General features: G+C 36.9%; 1 long non-coding RNA gene and 1 pseudogene across 2 annotated transcripts in view; one reads left to right on the top strand and one right to left on the bottom strand.

The window, feature by feature from the left end:
- The window catches only part of LOC113598783 (uncharacterized), a 302008-nt gene that overhangs the window by 237375 nt on the left and 47576 nt on the right, over positions 1-17057 (bottom strand). The window lies entirely within an intron of this gene.
- Positions 1056-2144, top strand: LOC106969678 (eukaryotic translation initiation factor 4E-like; annotated as a pseudogene).

Below are 17057 nucleotides of genomic sequence, written 5' to 3'. Positions count from 1 at the left end.
TTCCAGAAAAAAAATCATTTGATTGTTTTACTTACAGTCAACTCTTGTTGGAAGGCAACAGTCCCCTCATTTTCACTTACAAAACAAAGTACGCATGCAGTCATTTGATTGTTTGGGCTTTTAAATTTGGCTCTGAGTCCTTTGGAGTATAATCCCTTTACTGGAAATTCAGTTAAAGTAACTCCTTCTATCTCTAAATGCTAACCAGATAAACCACATTTCCTGCTTTCACTCCCTTCTCCATCTCTCTGCAGATTTAGTGCTGATTGACAGTGAAGATTATAGCCTTTGACAACAAGGCAGGTTGATGACAACAGTCATCTTCTATCATTTGGCATCTATTTTCCTCTCTTTTTTGTTCATCTACAACTATTGTCAACTCTGGCTGCTCATTAGACACCTGGAGGGCTTTTTAAAACCGTTTCCTCCCCTTTCCCAAGACATTTTTATTTAATAGGTCTGGGGTGGAATCCAAATAATAATATTTTAAAAGAAACTTCTCAGGTAATTCTAATGTGTAAACAGAATTGAAAACGCTCTGTTTACTGGGAGTTAGGATGCAGGGCAGGAACCAAGGCGAAGAGTGGCCTCCTGATAACCAATCAGGAAGCTCTGAGCCTCTCCTCAGTGAACCAATCGGGATAATCTGAACTTTAGTGAGCCAGTTGCCTGTTCTGCGTGGAATAGACTCTAAGACCTCACCCTCTCAACTGGAAAGTGCACAGAAATCACCCACCATCTTGTTAAAAGGCTGTTTCTGATTTGGTACATCCATATGGCACCTGAGAATCTGCATTTCTAACATGGTTCCAGTGATGTGGCAGCTACCCTTACACAGTTCACACTCTGAGTGGCAAGTATTTAGGATAAATCTGGTCCCATAATAAAAATGTTGCCAGGTTTCTTTCAAAAGAATGTAATACTGATACAAAAGGGCGTAGCACACAGTTATAATAATGAAACTTTAGAAACAAATGTCTAATAACAGGGCCAATGTGAAGGGATAATAGTCAATATGCGTTTTCAAAAAGTTGTGAGTAGCATCGAAAAATCAGTAAAATATACAATGAAAAAAGTAAAATATAAAATTATATGTAACCTACATAGGAATATCCCAATTACATTCAAGTGGATGGAAACAGACTGAAAGAAAGTGATCCAGTATGTAAACTGTGAATGCAACAGGTTTTGTGATTATGAGCAACTTTATTTTCTGTCTGTATTTTTCATTTTATTCAATTAATACTTTTTATCATTATAAGATTAAAACATATTATCTAAGATGGCGACTGTGGAACCGGAAACCACCCCTACTCCTAATCCCCCGCCTTCAGAAGAGAAAACAGAATCTAATCAGGAGGTTGCTAACCCAGAACACTGTGTTAAGCATCCTTTACAGAGCAGATGGGCACTCTGGTTTTTTAAAAATGATAAAAGCAAAACTTGGCAAGCAAACCTTCTGCTGATCTCTAAGTTTGGTACTGCTGAAGACTTTTGGGCTCTGTACAACCACATCCAGTTGTCTAGTAATTTAATGCCTGGCTGTGACTATTCACTTTTTAAGGATGGTATTGAGCCTATGTGGGAAGATGAGAAAAACAAAAGAGGAGGACGACGGTTAATTACATTGAACAAACAGCAGAGATGAAGTGATCTGGATGGTTTTTGGCTAGAGACACTGCTGTGCCTTATTAGAGAATCTTTTGATGACTACAGTGATGTTGTATGTGGAGCTGTTGTTAATGTTAGAGCTAAAGGTGATAAGATAGCAATAAGGACTACTGAATGTGAAAACAGAGAGGCTGTTATACATATAGGGAAGATATACAAGGAAAGGTTAGGACTTCCTCCAAAGATAGTGGTTGGTTGTCAGTCCCATGTAGACACAGCTACTAAGAGGGGCTCCACCACTAAAAATAGGTTTGTTGTTTAAGAAGACACATTCTGAGTATTCTCATAGGAGACTGCATCAAGAAATCGAGATTTGGGAGCTGAACCAAAGCCTCTTCCAAAGCAGAGTGGACTGTATTTAAGTTTGATTTCCATCTAAATGTTGCTAAGATATGAGAAGTCTCATTTGCTTTTGCCTTGTACTTCTGTGTTCATGGTTTTTTGTTTTTGTTTGTTTGTTTGTTTGTTTTTTGCTTAAGAGTGTCCACTATCCCAATCAAAGAATTACAGTACACATCATCCCCAGAATCCATGAATGTGTTCCTGGCCCACTCATGTAATAGCTTACTAGAATTACCATTATAAGTACATTTTACCCATCTACAATATTCAAAAAAGAACTTGCATTTCCGTACCTTAAAGGAAAAAAAATTCTGTTTATGTTCTATTGTGTGCAGGAGCATATTTTGCTGATTTGAAAGAGTATGATGCATACAGCAATCTAGCAAAATCTAGCAATTTTATTTATTTCTTTTTACAGCATTGTCTTTGCTGTACTCTTGTTGATGGCTGCTAGATTTAAATTTATTTGTTTCCCTACTTTATAACATTAGTGATTCTGATTTCAGTTTTTCATTTGTTTTGCTTTTGTTTTTTTCCTCATGTAACAGTGGTGAAGGATCCAGAAATATGACATAAAGGCGGAATAAACATTAATTTTGTGCATTCTTTGGTATTTTTTTTTGTTTTTTTTTTGTAACTACAAAGTTTTGCTACAAATTTAGGCATTTCATTCAAATCAATGATCTATGTTTGTGTGATTTCCTAAACATCATTGTGGTTTATATAAAAAAAATGTAACATCATAATTACATTCCTAATTAGAATTAGTATCTCTGTTTTTGTATCTTTATGCTGTATTTTAACACTTTGTATTACTTAGATTGTTTTGTTTTGGTTAAAAAATGGCTCAAGTAAAAGCGGTCCCATTCATATTAAGACAGTGTACAAAACTGTAAATAAAATGTGTACAGCGAATTGTCTTTTAAACAACTAGATTTGTCCTTTTATTGCTCCATCTCTATAGAAGGAATTTGTATTTCTTATTGCCAGGCAGTCTCTATTGTGTCTTCTTGTAGTGTCTTCCACATGAACAGCAAAAGTTTGGAGCACTATTTTATTATGTTTATTATAATTTTTAATAAATTGAACAGGTAGCATCATATACATGGAATTAAAAAAACATATTAAGCAAAATACTGTATTACATCAGATAATACATTTCTTTTTTTTTTTTTTTAATGTTTATTTATTTTTGAGAGAGACAGAGACAGAATGCGAGTGTGTTAGGGGCAGACAGAGAGGGAGACACAGAATCCGAAGCAGCCTCCAGGCTCTGAGCTGTCAGCACAGAGCCTGACGCGGGGCTTGAACTCATGAGCCGTGAGATCATGACCTGAGCCGAAGTCAGACGCTCAACTGACTGAGCCACCCAGGCGCCCCAAGTAAACTTTTTTTTAAAAAAAAAGAGAAGTAATTTGGGACACACTTATACTGAAAAATTATTCATTATTTATATGATATCAAATTTAACTGGGCATCCTATTTTTTCTTTTTCTTTTTGTTTGTTTGTTTTTGCTAAATCTGGCAAATATATCCTGAAATGCAACAAAACATTTGGGAAATTGGTTTGGCCTTGGAATCATGGCAGAAAAAGAAAAAATAAAAAAAAAAACAAATAGTGTTATTTCTCACCTTAAATTTACAATCAAACCAAGAAAAGGATAATCCCAAATTCTAATTTTTTCATTAAATACTTGAGGCAGAAAATGGACAGTAAAGCAATCTTACTGGAAATCAATCTGAGTCAGCATTAAAAAGATTAAAAAGAAAAATTCAATTTTGAAAACATCATTATCGACATAACATTTCTTTGTAAAGTTTCTTATTAATTGCTTTTCCATTCAGTAAAAATTTTCTGAATTAAATACAAAAGTTATCTGTTAATCAACAAGATTTACTTTTAAACTTAAACCAAAATGAAAATAAGACTATGAAAATAATATTTCATTCTAGTTCAGCTTGTTTTGTACATGGACCCAGCACCAGGATTTTGATACTTAATCACTTCAAGCTCATAGGTTTCAATTATTTTATTAAGCAATTTTTCTAACAATTAGATGTTTAGGCCTTAGGCCCTTTTCAGTTTTACATTTCTTTCTATAGTTTCAATGTGTCTTTTAGGGAGAGAGAAGAATTTCCAATAAGATCACAAATTACATGATGGCAGAGAGTAACACTATCTTCACCTTTCCTTCCAACTTTAATCCCATGATGCCGTGAGCCCCCTGTCCCCTCACTAAGTTCCAAGGGTGGATTGCATTGCAGATGTGTATCTTTCACAAAGAGTTTTAAAGAGAAGCTTCAACATTTATATAAGAAGGGAGAGACATCATGCTAAGATATTACAGTCCGCCTTGGGCATACCGAGGTCAAGCTTGTCATTTAAAAAACAAAAGCCCCAGAAGACTTGTAGATATACAACAAGAGATTTGTACAAGATTATTTATAGCAGTGCTGTTTGCAATCGGAATAGAAACTAAACTAAACTAAACTAAACTAAACTAAACTTGCTAATAGTCATTATTAGTAGAATACATAAACCATCACCATGCATTCATATATTGAAACATTACAAAATATTTGAATTTCATATACACAAAATAACATGGTCATAATGTCTACCAAAGATAAGCAAGACACGTAGCATAATTCTACATATATAAATCTCAAAATATGTAAAACAAAACAATATACTATTTAAGTTTACAAATAATGTAGTAAAACTATAAGAAGACAAGGGAATGAAAAATACAAAATCCAGATAATAGTTACCTTTGAGGGAAACGGACAAACTGAGACCAGCAAAAGAGATACAGTGGGCTTCAAGGTAGTGATAATGGTCTTTGTTAATGTAGGTCATGGTGATCGCTCTATTAAGATTCTGTATACCATCTATACTTTTTACTTTTATTATCACAATAATATTCATTATACAAACTAATAATAATAAGCAACTTTATCATCCCAGGCACATTTATTTATTTGTTTGCTTGTTTATTGAGTATCTATACAGATATATAGATATATATATATAGAGAGAGAGAGAGACAAAGAGAGAGAATGTAATATAATATACTTAGTAAGTTGATTTTGGGGGGCTTATTTTAGTAAACATACCCAAATTAACATTAGATGGTAGCTAGTGGAGTCATAGGAGTTGAGGGAGGTATTTTAAAAGAGAAACTTGACTATATTCCTACTCTGAGCATGAGCAATAAAAAGAAAGGGGTTGGGTTGAAGAAAAAATAACTGATGAAGTCTCAGAAAGTGGATGAATTAATCTTGAACAGAATGACAAAAGAAGGGGATGATAGGGACAGGTTTATAGCGAGTAAGACAGAGAGCTCAGAGTGAGACTCACAACCAGGGTGGACCACTGGGAATAAAGGCTGAGAACTGTGAAGCTTTAGTAGAATTGATGAAATACATGAGATCTGCCAAGTAAAAATAGGATTGAGAAATTGTTATTATAATCAATTATAATGATACCAATCTGCAAAACTGTGAGATTTTTGCCCAGCAGTTTAGAAATAGAGAGGAAGACTTTCAGTAACAGCCCATGGTTACTTGTGATGATGGTATCTGTGAGGGAGGAGGGTATCTGTAGGTCAGATAATCAATCATAATATATATGTAGCATTCAGGAAAAAAAAATTATCATTAAGAAAAGATTGAAGGGTCCAATTGAATGAAAATATTCCACAAAGACCAGGTATAGTGGAATAAGTTAACAGCTCTAGAAGGATATGGCATCAGACATTATGCTCAGTGAACAAGACACTTAGGTTTTCAGTGGTGGAGCAGTTTGTACTTATGACAAGGTTCATGGTGTGATGTGGAAAGTGGGCAGTTGAAGTCAATTGGTAGGTAAATTCATTGCCATTAAAGAGGGTAAGGGATCATGAAGCTAAAATCACCAGCATTGAGAGTAATGTCATTCAGATTATGGTGTGAACAGGAATGGGGAGGAAGATTTTGAGCCTGACAAGACCTTCAATCAAGGTAGGCGCTTTGCCAGAAATTAAGTCGAGCACAGGAACAATGGGGTGGTGTACTCAGCTTACAGAAGCCGCAAAGAATTCTGACATTTTACAGGAAAATGGAGGAACTATAATCTGCAAGTGCTGAGATTTTTAGTTAAATCATAAGGACCCTTGTAAATAATTATAGAGAATTCTCAAATCTAGAGAATTATCTGCAATTTCTTCAAGTTCATACTAGTTGAATACTAATTCTTCACCAACCTGGTTAAAAAATTCTAAGCTTCCTATAGAATGTATTAAACAAATCAAAATGCACTGTGGTGTCATTGGGGATTGAGGGAAAGGAACTATAAGTAGATGTATAATACTTGTACATAACATCAAAGAAGTCCACCACCTAATGAAAGTGAGGATGGTGGCAGGGGCCACAGGGTAAAAAATTACTAGGAGAACAGTAGAAGTCAAGGCCAAGAATGAGGGGAATATTAAATGTTGGCTATAAATGGAAATAGCCAGTCAAGAGTCTAAATTAGAGCACTCTTCAAATGGTGAGGAATAACACACAATCTACAGAACTGACTTAGCACAGTTTCCTCAAAACACAGATTCTGACGCAGAGAATGCTCTTGGGAACAATACTTGTAAGAAAATGAGGGAAGCCGAGTTGGACGTAGGGAGAAGTTGAACTGTCATGCAGTTGCAGCAAAGGTCCCCATCAATCCTACAGAGAGCTCCAGAACTGGAGTATCCCTTCAGTGTTTTCCCAAATCTCCAGTAGGGCAGAACATTGTCCCCCACACTGACAAGTTATTAGAGGTGGGCCAACCCCCAAGAAGGAGCATGATCTTTTGAAAGTCAGTTACTTTGGCCAAAGGGTATTCTAGAGAAGGACTCATCTGAGAGCAATAAACAACTAGCACTCTCACAGCTGAGCAAGTGAGTGAGTGTAAACTGTGGCATATCAATGCATCTGTATAGCCCACCCCTTGTGTTGCTCAGATTCATTTGCTACAAATACTAAGTTGATCACACCTCTCCAAGTTTCTGGTTGGTTTCCTCTTCTGAGGAAATTTACAAGAGGATGGTTATTAGAACAAACTATAAACTCTGCCACTGCAGCTGGACTCAAGACCATAGCTGATACTCATTTTCTTCTTCCTCCACTACCCATTCCAGATGTCCCTCACCCTTGGCTAGCATCTCTGCAATTTAGGTGGCTGCCTGGTAAAGAGACCCAGATCCTCATCCCTAATGGAGCTAAATTCCCTGCTCATCAAGCTCTTCTCAGGCTGCTATGCTGTCCATTTACCATTAAAATTATGCAGGGAAATAAGCACTAGTAAATCACGTGGGTACCAAGCCTACTACTGCTGATCAGAACAAAGTGGTGACTTCTCTTCTTGCCTAATTGTGTCTCCAACTCTGAAATCCTGAGGCAGCAACTGCAGTTTCAAATGTAATGGAGCTCTTACTGTGTTCTCAGGTGGAAGCATCCCTCTATGGGAATCAGACTCACAGAAGTGCAAATTCACCAAAGGAATCACTGGAAATGATTGGAAGTGGGACTTGGTTCTTAGTTCTTAGTTCTTGGTTCTTAGACCCATATATTTTACCAACTGGGGTCACAGCTCCTTATATGGCCATGATTTAGGGTATAGACTGCTTCCTGGAGAATGGTGTTTCATCTTCCTAGGGTATTATCTCCAAGCTGTCACTTCAGCTCCACCTTTACAAATAAACATTCTATTTATTTATTTTGAGGGGGTTTAATGGAAGAGAGAGGGGGAGAGAGAGAATCCCAAGCAGACTTCACATTGTCAGTGCAGAGTCTGATGAGGGGCTCAATTTCATGAACTGTGAAATCATCAACCTGAGCTGAAATCAAGAGTTGGACGCTTAACCAACCGAGCTACCCAGGTGCCCCTAAAATACTCCATATTTACATCATGTCAGTAGCTTCTTGGAAGCTTGGTATGTGAGAAGACCAGAAGATCCTATAGTCGTGCACCTGCTCTCACACTTCCTTTGATGTAAAGCAGGTCTCTTGGTCTGAGGTGACATTATACAATATACCTTGTTGGTAGCTCAAACACTATGTAAGTTCTTGGATAACAGTGATGACTGAGGCAACATGGCAGGAAAGGAAATTTATACTTGCAACATGTGTTCATTCCAGATATACCAAAGTCCCTCCTCCTTCCAAGATGGTTTAATCAAGGGATAGTAGCATACCAGGGGCTCAACATTAGTCTCCATTGCTAGTGGTTTGGATGTTCAGCAGTGTGGTAACTAGATCAGTGTTGATGAGGGCAAGTCCATGCTGTTGGACACATGCACAGCCTCCCTATCTGCCACCATTGTTAATGTGTCCATGAGCTCATTAAGTCAGCAGTGAGTTGGCTAAAGATAGTGCTAAGTATCCTCTCACAGCTGACTCACTCTAACTACTTGGTTGTTTCTTGCCTCTTTTTTGGTGGATGCTCTCTTGCAGGCATGTGATACCAAAATCTGTACACTTCACGCCAATTACCATAGGTCCATCCTGTTTTCAAGTATAGGTTTTATTATTACTCGTATATAGAAACAGATCAGGAGACAACTGCCATTGAAAGGATAGTTTGTTGAGGGTTGATGGGGGGTGGGAGGGAGGGGAGGGTGGGTGATGGGTATTGAGGAGGGCACCTTTTGGGATGAGCACTGGGTGTTGTATGGAAACCAATTTGACAATAAACTTTATATATTGAAAAAAAAAAAGGATAGTTTGTTACACTCACAGATCCCAAGGACAGGGGGTAGGTCACAACATAGGGAGACACACAGGGAAGTACCATAGTTAGGAGGCAGAGGGAGAGGAGGAAACTGTAGCAAGAGCCTTTACTGGGGTTTATGTGGGAAGAAGCTTAGAGAGGATAAGCGGGTGAAATCATGAGTAAGTTGTTTTCTATCTCTAGGAATTAACTAACCCTGAGAGGGACAGTCTTTCCAGGGTCAGGACCAGGATATCAAATAATCAAAGATACAGAATAATAAAACATGGTTAATACATACCCATTGCCTCTTCTCCATACCTATTTGACCCTTATTTTTCAACTTTTATCCTTCTAGGACCCTAAAAAAAAAAAAAAACTAAACTAAAAACAACAACAACAACAACAAAAACCAAACAAACAAACAAACAAAAAAAACTAAGCTATTCACCACTGCCAATGAGTCCATATATATTTTTACCTCAAGCTACTTCTCTCCACAGAAAGTGGATGATGAGGTAAACTGGTAGAAAGAGAGACTGGTGTATCTTCTGCCCTCTGGATCAGATATGTTTTACCAAAATCTTATACTTGCCACTATTTCCTTATCTGATTAACTTGATGTCATCGATATAATGGACCATCTACAGAATGTTCAGATGATCCAGGCCCTCTCAGACTAGAGTATGACAGAGAATAGAGAAGTTAACATAGCCCTGAAGCAGAAGACAAATGCATACTGCTGGCTGTCCCACATGAATTCAAATTGCCTTTGTTGCTTCTTCTTGCTATGGGGAAAACAAAACAAAACAAAAACAGACTCACCAGACTAATTTACCTAAGACTATGTTGATCTGCTTTAGAACAGATACTACATCTAATATACCAGTTGCAGTTGGGGTTACTATTTGCCTAAATTTGTGATAAGCTATTAGCATGTGCCAAACTATACCTATTTTTTTCTAATTTTTTTATTTTTATTTTTTGTTTATTTATTTTTTGAGAGAGAGCTTGGCACAGTGTGAGCAGGGGAGGTTCAGAGAGAGAGAGGAAGACACAGAATCTGAAGCAGGCTCCAGGCTCTGAGCTGTCAGTACAGAGCCTGAGGTGGGGCTCGAACCCACAAACCGTGAGATCATGACCTGAGCTGAAGTCAGACACTCAACTGACTGAGCCACCAGGTGCCCCTATACCTATTTTTTTAAAGATCAGACTGGTGAATTAAATAGATAGACTGGTGAATTAAATAGAGCACCATTCCTGAATCCTTTAGGTTTTTAAGGGTGATGTTCTCTGATGTTTCTCCTGGGATATAAATATTTTTAAATTTATGATCTTGGCTGGGGGTGGGGCAGGGGTGGGAGGGAAGTGCATTTCAAAGTTCCCATTTGGCCTACTCTACTCTTTTAGCTCTTGCCCCTCAGGACAAAGGACCAATGTAGGCATTCTGCCAACTACCAAATATATCCATTCTGATTGTATATTTGGGGACTGGAAAAATAACTATTAAATGGATGTGTGTGCGTGGACCCATTTAATTTTAATGGATGTGTGTGTGGATGTGTGAGCTGGACCTAGGCCAGGATTCCACTTTTTCATCTAATCCACAAATGCCTCTCTCATTAAGAGGGGAAGTCTTGGTGATATTTGGCTTCAAGATTATCAATCTCAACCTAAGCCCTATGTGCAACAGTTCTCAAAATATCTGAGTATTTCCTTTACTTACATGAATGGCCATAGATTGCTTTAGGGACATTATTACATACACGTATGGTATTACAGGTTGCTTCCTTATGAGCATTCAGCCTTTTTGTCAGTCAGCGATTCAGTATCTAAAATTAGGATGAGGTTCAAGTGTTGGACAAGAGATCATGATGTTTTATTATAGTGCCTACCCAATAAATCTTGATTTCTTTTGGTCATATAAATTTTATAAATTGAGCAATTCTCTTATTGGCTGCCTATTTATCTTACACCTAGGAATATCATGTTCTATGATATCTTCATAGTTTTATGTAGGTCATATCCTGCTGGCTGTCCTTTAGACCTTGCTACCAATTATGATGATTGCACCTACACTGCCTCAAAAATTTTAGTTTTGCCTCCTGCTCTCCATTATTCTGACTCCATCATCCCCAATGCTATCAGGGAGCCTAGTTCTATAACAGCATCTCTGATGTCACCCTTGGCCTATAGTTCATCACTGAACTACTCAGAAGTGCTATAGCCTGGTTACCCTTTATTAGAGCATCTCTTATCGGTTTGGTAAGGTGGAGTTTCACCCAGGTTCTCCCACAGCAAGCTGGGATTTTCCAGCTTTACATGGTGTACCTCCTCCAGCATGCTTATTTCTCCAAACCTCTTGGTGTCTTGCTCCACTGTCTACCACAGTAGTTCTAACATCCCTAATTTTTTATTGAGACTATCCCTTTTTCAAACTTCCAAGAATGTTACAATGCTAACACTGTTTCTTAAAGTCCTCAGCAGGGTAATAAATCTTAGATTATAAGACAGTGCTCTTACTCAAACTCATGTTCTCACCTCCCTACCTTGATTCTACCCTCAGAATCATATATGCTCTCCAGGCTCCTACTGGTGCACGTTGGCTGGCCCATGTTGGCTGGTCCTGCAGCATTTCCTATTTGATGCCACCATGTCTCTGGCAGGGGAAGGTTATGTCTTGACCCTAGTTATTTTTCTGATGCCTACTGGGAGAGGGGAGATAGATCCTGAAAGGGTGTGTATTATGTTATGAGGCAAAGACCCCTGAATTTTCTTAAAGCAGAGGAGGAATTCTAGACTTCAACAGGAAAAAGTGGGCTATCTCTATAGGTTCATTGTCCTAGGGAAGCTGGAGATTCAATATTTCTGAGCACATTGACTCCTATCTCTGTTCCACACCTTAATGCCAAACACCTTTGCAGTCAAGGTCCTGAGTATAGTGGTCTTGCCAGAGTTAAAGATTCAAAGTTTTCTGGAACTATTCTGCCCTTATAATTAGGTCCTGGGTTTTAGCCTCACCTTTTTTTTTTCCTTCTAGCTGTTCGAGATGAGACTCTCTTAATATGCTGCTTAAGAGAACTTCTGGCTTTCACATATCACCTTAAATTATTGATTAATTACCTCCTGCCTTTCATTGTCTTTTTCCAATATCACCCAGCAAGAACCAGGAGATTTCAAAGTCCCTATACTTATTACTTTCTTCAAACTTCTTAAAATTTTCTAATTAAAAAAATATTTTATATATATATTTTATATATAATATATATAAATATATACAATTTATATCTATAAAATATTTATAAATACTTATTATATAAAATTATATAAAATATATATAAATTTTTATATAAATTATATAAAAAATATAAAATTATATAAAAATATTTATATATACTCACCTTTATAAATATTTGTTTAAATAGGTACTTAAGTTCTGTAATAATGTTATAATTAAGGATATGTCAACATTTCCTCATAAATAAATCAGATAAGCAAACTTTACATCCTGCTTCTTTCTCATCAATTCCATTGAGTTAAATTACTAGAAGAGGAATTTTTGTGGTCAAAATGATACATTTATCTTAAAAGCTTTTGGCATATATTGTCAAATATGTTCCAGAAATGTTAGACTAGTTTACACTTCCACTAGCAGTGAATGACAAACCTGTATCGCCCAACTTTCGTAATATCATTTGTGGTGATTTTTGTTAATATGCCAAGATAAAAAGGCATTTCCTTTTTTATTTTAAATATTTTGAATTTGAAATGTTATTGCCTAGGTATGCTTTTCTTTTGTTAGTTGGGTACCTGAGTTATTCAGAAAGGTCAACAATGATGTTCAAAACAATGAAGGTCAACTGGTGCAGTGTTTACAAATTGTTCTCTGAATATTTGTGTTCTCTGATACCGAGAAACTCAAGCCATCGAAGGGAGGGAGCCATCTTGGGAAAGAGAAGCCATGCTGTGGAGGAAGGGAAGGGAGGCAGAGAACACTCGGGCAACCCCACTCCTCCACATACACGCCCACTTTGTTTCAAAAAGTGTCTACATTTATTTTTGTTTTATTTATTTGGCATCTCCTTAAGATTTTCTTTTAGGTGAAAGGTCAAGTAAAGCCACTTTGAAAACTACTACTTCTTGCCTAACCTTCCAGTGTTTTAGATGAGGAGGAAACTGAATCTCAGAAAGCTGGTGGCCTCTAGCAGTCAAGACCAGCACCTTGAGTTGGTGCCATCGAGGTAGGTGATCGATCACCTCCACTCCACTGCTTCAAATGTTTTCTTTTTCTGATTACCCAGGCAGAAAACAGTACAAGGTGATTCAAGCATAAAAAGTGTCAAAACTTTCTACTTAAACTTTCTCCAGTTACTGCCCTTCAGGATTCTTTTAAGTGTGAATCTTTCAGTAAGACCTTCACCACGTCACCTCGTCCAGCTGGCCTTTACTTCACATTCTGTGGCTCTCAAATTAAAACAACTTCATGATGTGGATTTCTGTAAACGCGTTATTTTAAATGAAAGATCAGAGATTAAATAAACTGCCTTAGTTTTCTATCAGTTATACACTGGGATTCACATTTTCCCTTATCTCTTCTAAATATTTGAACGATAATGTTTTCCCAATAGTGGTTAGTGTATAATTTACCAAATCATAATTTACTGATTCAGTTTGGATTTGAGGAACATTATCTTGGTTATTCAGTCCTTGGACATTATCAGAGCTGAAGATACATTTCTGCTTCAGATTTTACATATTTTGGCAATTGTTTTTAGCTCATGTACTTTTTTGCCCTAAAGCAGTTTCAAGAGAGTACAATTTTAAACATCAAAAAGGGAATAATGATACTTTAACTGAACTTTGAACTTTAAGGACTACCAACAAGTTATGCACTCTAAAAATAACCTTAATTATTTCCAGTTTTTCTACTTTTTTCTATTATTAACTTTTTATCTTCTTATTTAATATTTCATATCCTATGATCTATACTTACCACTTACAGTAGTACCTTCTATGTACTTACATATGTATCTGCAGGGGCGCCTGGGTGTCTCAGTTAGTTAAGTGTCTAACTTTGGCTCAGGTCATTATCTCGCAGTTCATGGGTTCAAGCCCTGCATCAGTCTCTCTGCTGACAACTCAGAACCTGGAGCCTGCTTCAGATTCTGTGTCTCCTTCTCTCTCTGTCCCTCCAGCGCACCCTCCCCCCCAAATAAATAAACATTAAAAAAAAAAGAGAAATGTATCTGCATTAGCCCATTTAGTCCTCATAGTAACAAATATTTAGGTGGATTAGGGACTGTTATTATGTCCATTTCACAGATGCAGAAATGGAGTCTTACAGAGGTTTAGTGTCAAAAAAGGTCAATCATGGTTCATCTCTTTCTGGAATTCAAGTTTTCATACAGCACTTTTTTGCCTCCCATGGTACAGAAAGAAATCCCACAATTGTGCCTTTGATTGAACCTTAATTTCTGTGGCCTCTTCAAGCACTCCAAGTCATATTTCAAATATAAAAATTTTACTAGACATATAGTAAAATATACTTTATACTCATAGCCAAATTTCTCAAGATCCAACAACCTGAAGGCATTCTACTACAAATACAAACACTAAGTTGTCTCAGACCCTTTAACATTCAGTAATTCATGTGTGCATTGAAATGAAAGTACAAAATCATAATGGTTTGATTTATAAAATCATAAGTCTCTTGAAGGTAAGGCTTTATCTAGCCAAAAGCACACACACACATATATATTTGTAAAATATGAACCTAGAACTTTAAATTTCTGAAAAATTAGGGACAAAACTTCAGAAAAATTGGGGACAAGTTTGCTACATTGTCCCCTTTCAGAAACCACATCCTTTGACTTTCTGATTCTGCTCATGGATAGATCTTCAGTTCTTGGGTGTTAAATGTTAAAAATTACAATAACTACGCTCTTGAATTAATATAAAGATAACCCAATAAATCTTTATTAGCATATGTGTTATATCAATTCTACAGGTGATTTTGAAAAAAAAATCATTAAATGATGAGGATTTATTGGGGCCCAATAACTGTGTTTTGATAATATTTATGATCTAAAAAGGGAGGGTAGAGCGAGAGATGTTGACAAGGTTGTTGCTAACACTTATGGAAATGAAAATGATCTAGAATTCAGTTTCACATTTTATATTTTCCAACACTGGGACATGAAACTATGAGGTATTCCAATGATCTTACATTTTTATATGATTGGCAAAGAATTTGAACTCCTCCTCAAATGTATCTCACTGACAAAATTTTTGCGAGATGACAAATAGGTTTCTTTGTTTATCAGTTTGGAAAATAAACCCTACAGCCTTAAACAAATTTGCTTAAGGTCAACACAGAACAGAGATCAGGTTACAAAGAACGTGAGATTATACTTTAGTGTGCCATCGCCATCCATTAGCCTCATTGTTACTTCAGTTGCCATTTTCATTACTGGCAAATTTTTATCCAGCTACTGGTTAGCAAGGTTTCTTCTGCACATCAATGTCTTAGTTTAAATTTTTAAGAGATGGGTCTGATTGATCAAGCTCACCTTTTGATGCCAGGCCATAGGTCTCCTATGACAAATGTGATTTGTGCTGATATCACAGCATGTGACAAGCAGGATTACTGACAGAAGAGTAGAGGCTCTTGAACTGCTCTTATCGGTCACCACAACAGCCCTGGGTCCAGCTATCTTAAGGTCTCTGCCTGCTTATTTCTAGATTTTTTTTTTGAGATTTCAAAAGTTTTATTGAAACTTACAATAAAGCTCAAATTTTACTTGAGCTAGTTTGAGTAGGTTTCTGTTCCTTAGAAACAAAGAGCCTATTCCAGAACAGTTTTCTAACAGCCTTGTCAAAATTTATCACTTCCACTTTTCATGTCTTAAAATATATAGGGTGACTAATATACATTATTCGATCTTTGAAAAAATTTCCTTTTTAGGAGAAAGTTTAAAATGAAAATAAAATATACTCCAATTTCATGAAAGTAGGCAGTGGCTCCAATATATAAGAAATGAATACATGAGGGCACTTATGAGAATTAGGAAGTAGAAAAAAGTGAGGTAGAGAAGGAAGGATAACTGTTTTTCCCTTTGCTTTGCTTTGCTTTCCCAAAGATTTAGGTGTTAGATGGGTAAGTTGCTGTAAATTGAAATACAATATGGATTTAAGTGGATATCCCCCCAGTTAAGTGGATATCCCCAAAGCTAGACGGCTTAGGTTCGAATTTAGCTTTGCTAAAGTTAGTGGACGGCCTGTGAAACCAGTCTCCCTGTACCTCAGTCTCTCACCCTTAAATTAGGTGGAATAACTTTCAGTTTTTAATGACTTATTTAGGTACTATAAAAATAGACTAAAGCCTATGTATTCATAGTAACTTAATAGATATATAACTCCGGTGGGCATTTATTATATCCTTCTGATTGGACAAAGATATGACAAATAACCCTAGATAACTCTGTGAATTGGCTAGGGAGTCTGAATATAATAAGACTGAAACTTTTTTCTCAGTGGTCCAAGACAGTATAGACCCTCTCTCTACAGCCCAGTTTGGGGAACTGCAATAGGCCTAGACCGTAACACAGGTTCTTCCTTAATTATTTCTTCCATCAGAAAATCTTATCATCTCAAATCTTTTACTCCCTTTCCCCTGAGGGACATCCACTTAAGAGTCCAATATGCTCTTGGATTGAATAGTACCTGGGCAAAAAGTGTGTGCAATGATTCACTACAGGTATCATTTTTACTTTTGTTCCAAGATCTCCTTTTGGTAGGTGCTACAAATCTATAATCTAGAATTGCATAGATTCTTAATGTTGGCTTGCAAACCTTGTCCGCATTTAGGGTTCTGGACTCTAAATCTTTGGCTGGGACCTTACCACCTTGATTGGTAAACATAAGGCTTTTGGTTATTTCTTGGCTGCCTAGGTTCAATCCCAGTACTATCATGGCCCAAGGGAGGTACTTGGTGTACCAAGACTGGTTTCAAACATCTGGAGTTTACTGTCTGGATTTCTATTCCCTTGTCAGCTGTGTTTCTTTGCGTAACCTTTTGGTTGGGTTTACTTGCTCCTGAGCTCTATGATTCCTGCTACCCACAGTCCTGGTATTACCATACCTGATACTTGCTTCTTCAGAAACAGCAGACTAGATGGGTGTCAGGACAGGAGCTAGAACTAATGTTTACAGAGTGACTACTAAGTTTGGGAGCTACACTAGACACTAAAAAGGTGTGTGTATGAATGTGTGTGTGTTCAGTCCCTATGAAAAACTATAAAATAAAGCTTACAAA

The sequence above is a fragment of the Acinonyx jubatus genome, chromosome B2 (assembly GCF_027475565.1).
Source record: "Acinonyx jubatus isolate Ajub_Pintada_27869175 chromosome B2, VMU_Ajub_asm_v1.0, whole genome shotgun sequence".
Lineage (NCBI taxonomy): Eukaryota > Metazoa > Chordata > Mammalia > Carnivora > Felidae > Acinonyx > Acinonyx jubatus.
The sequence above is the reverse complement of the archived record's forward strand: the minus strand, read 5'-3'. Positions and strand labels throughout refer to the sequence as shown.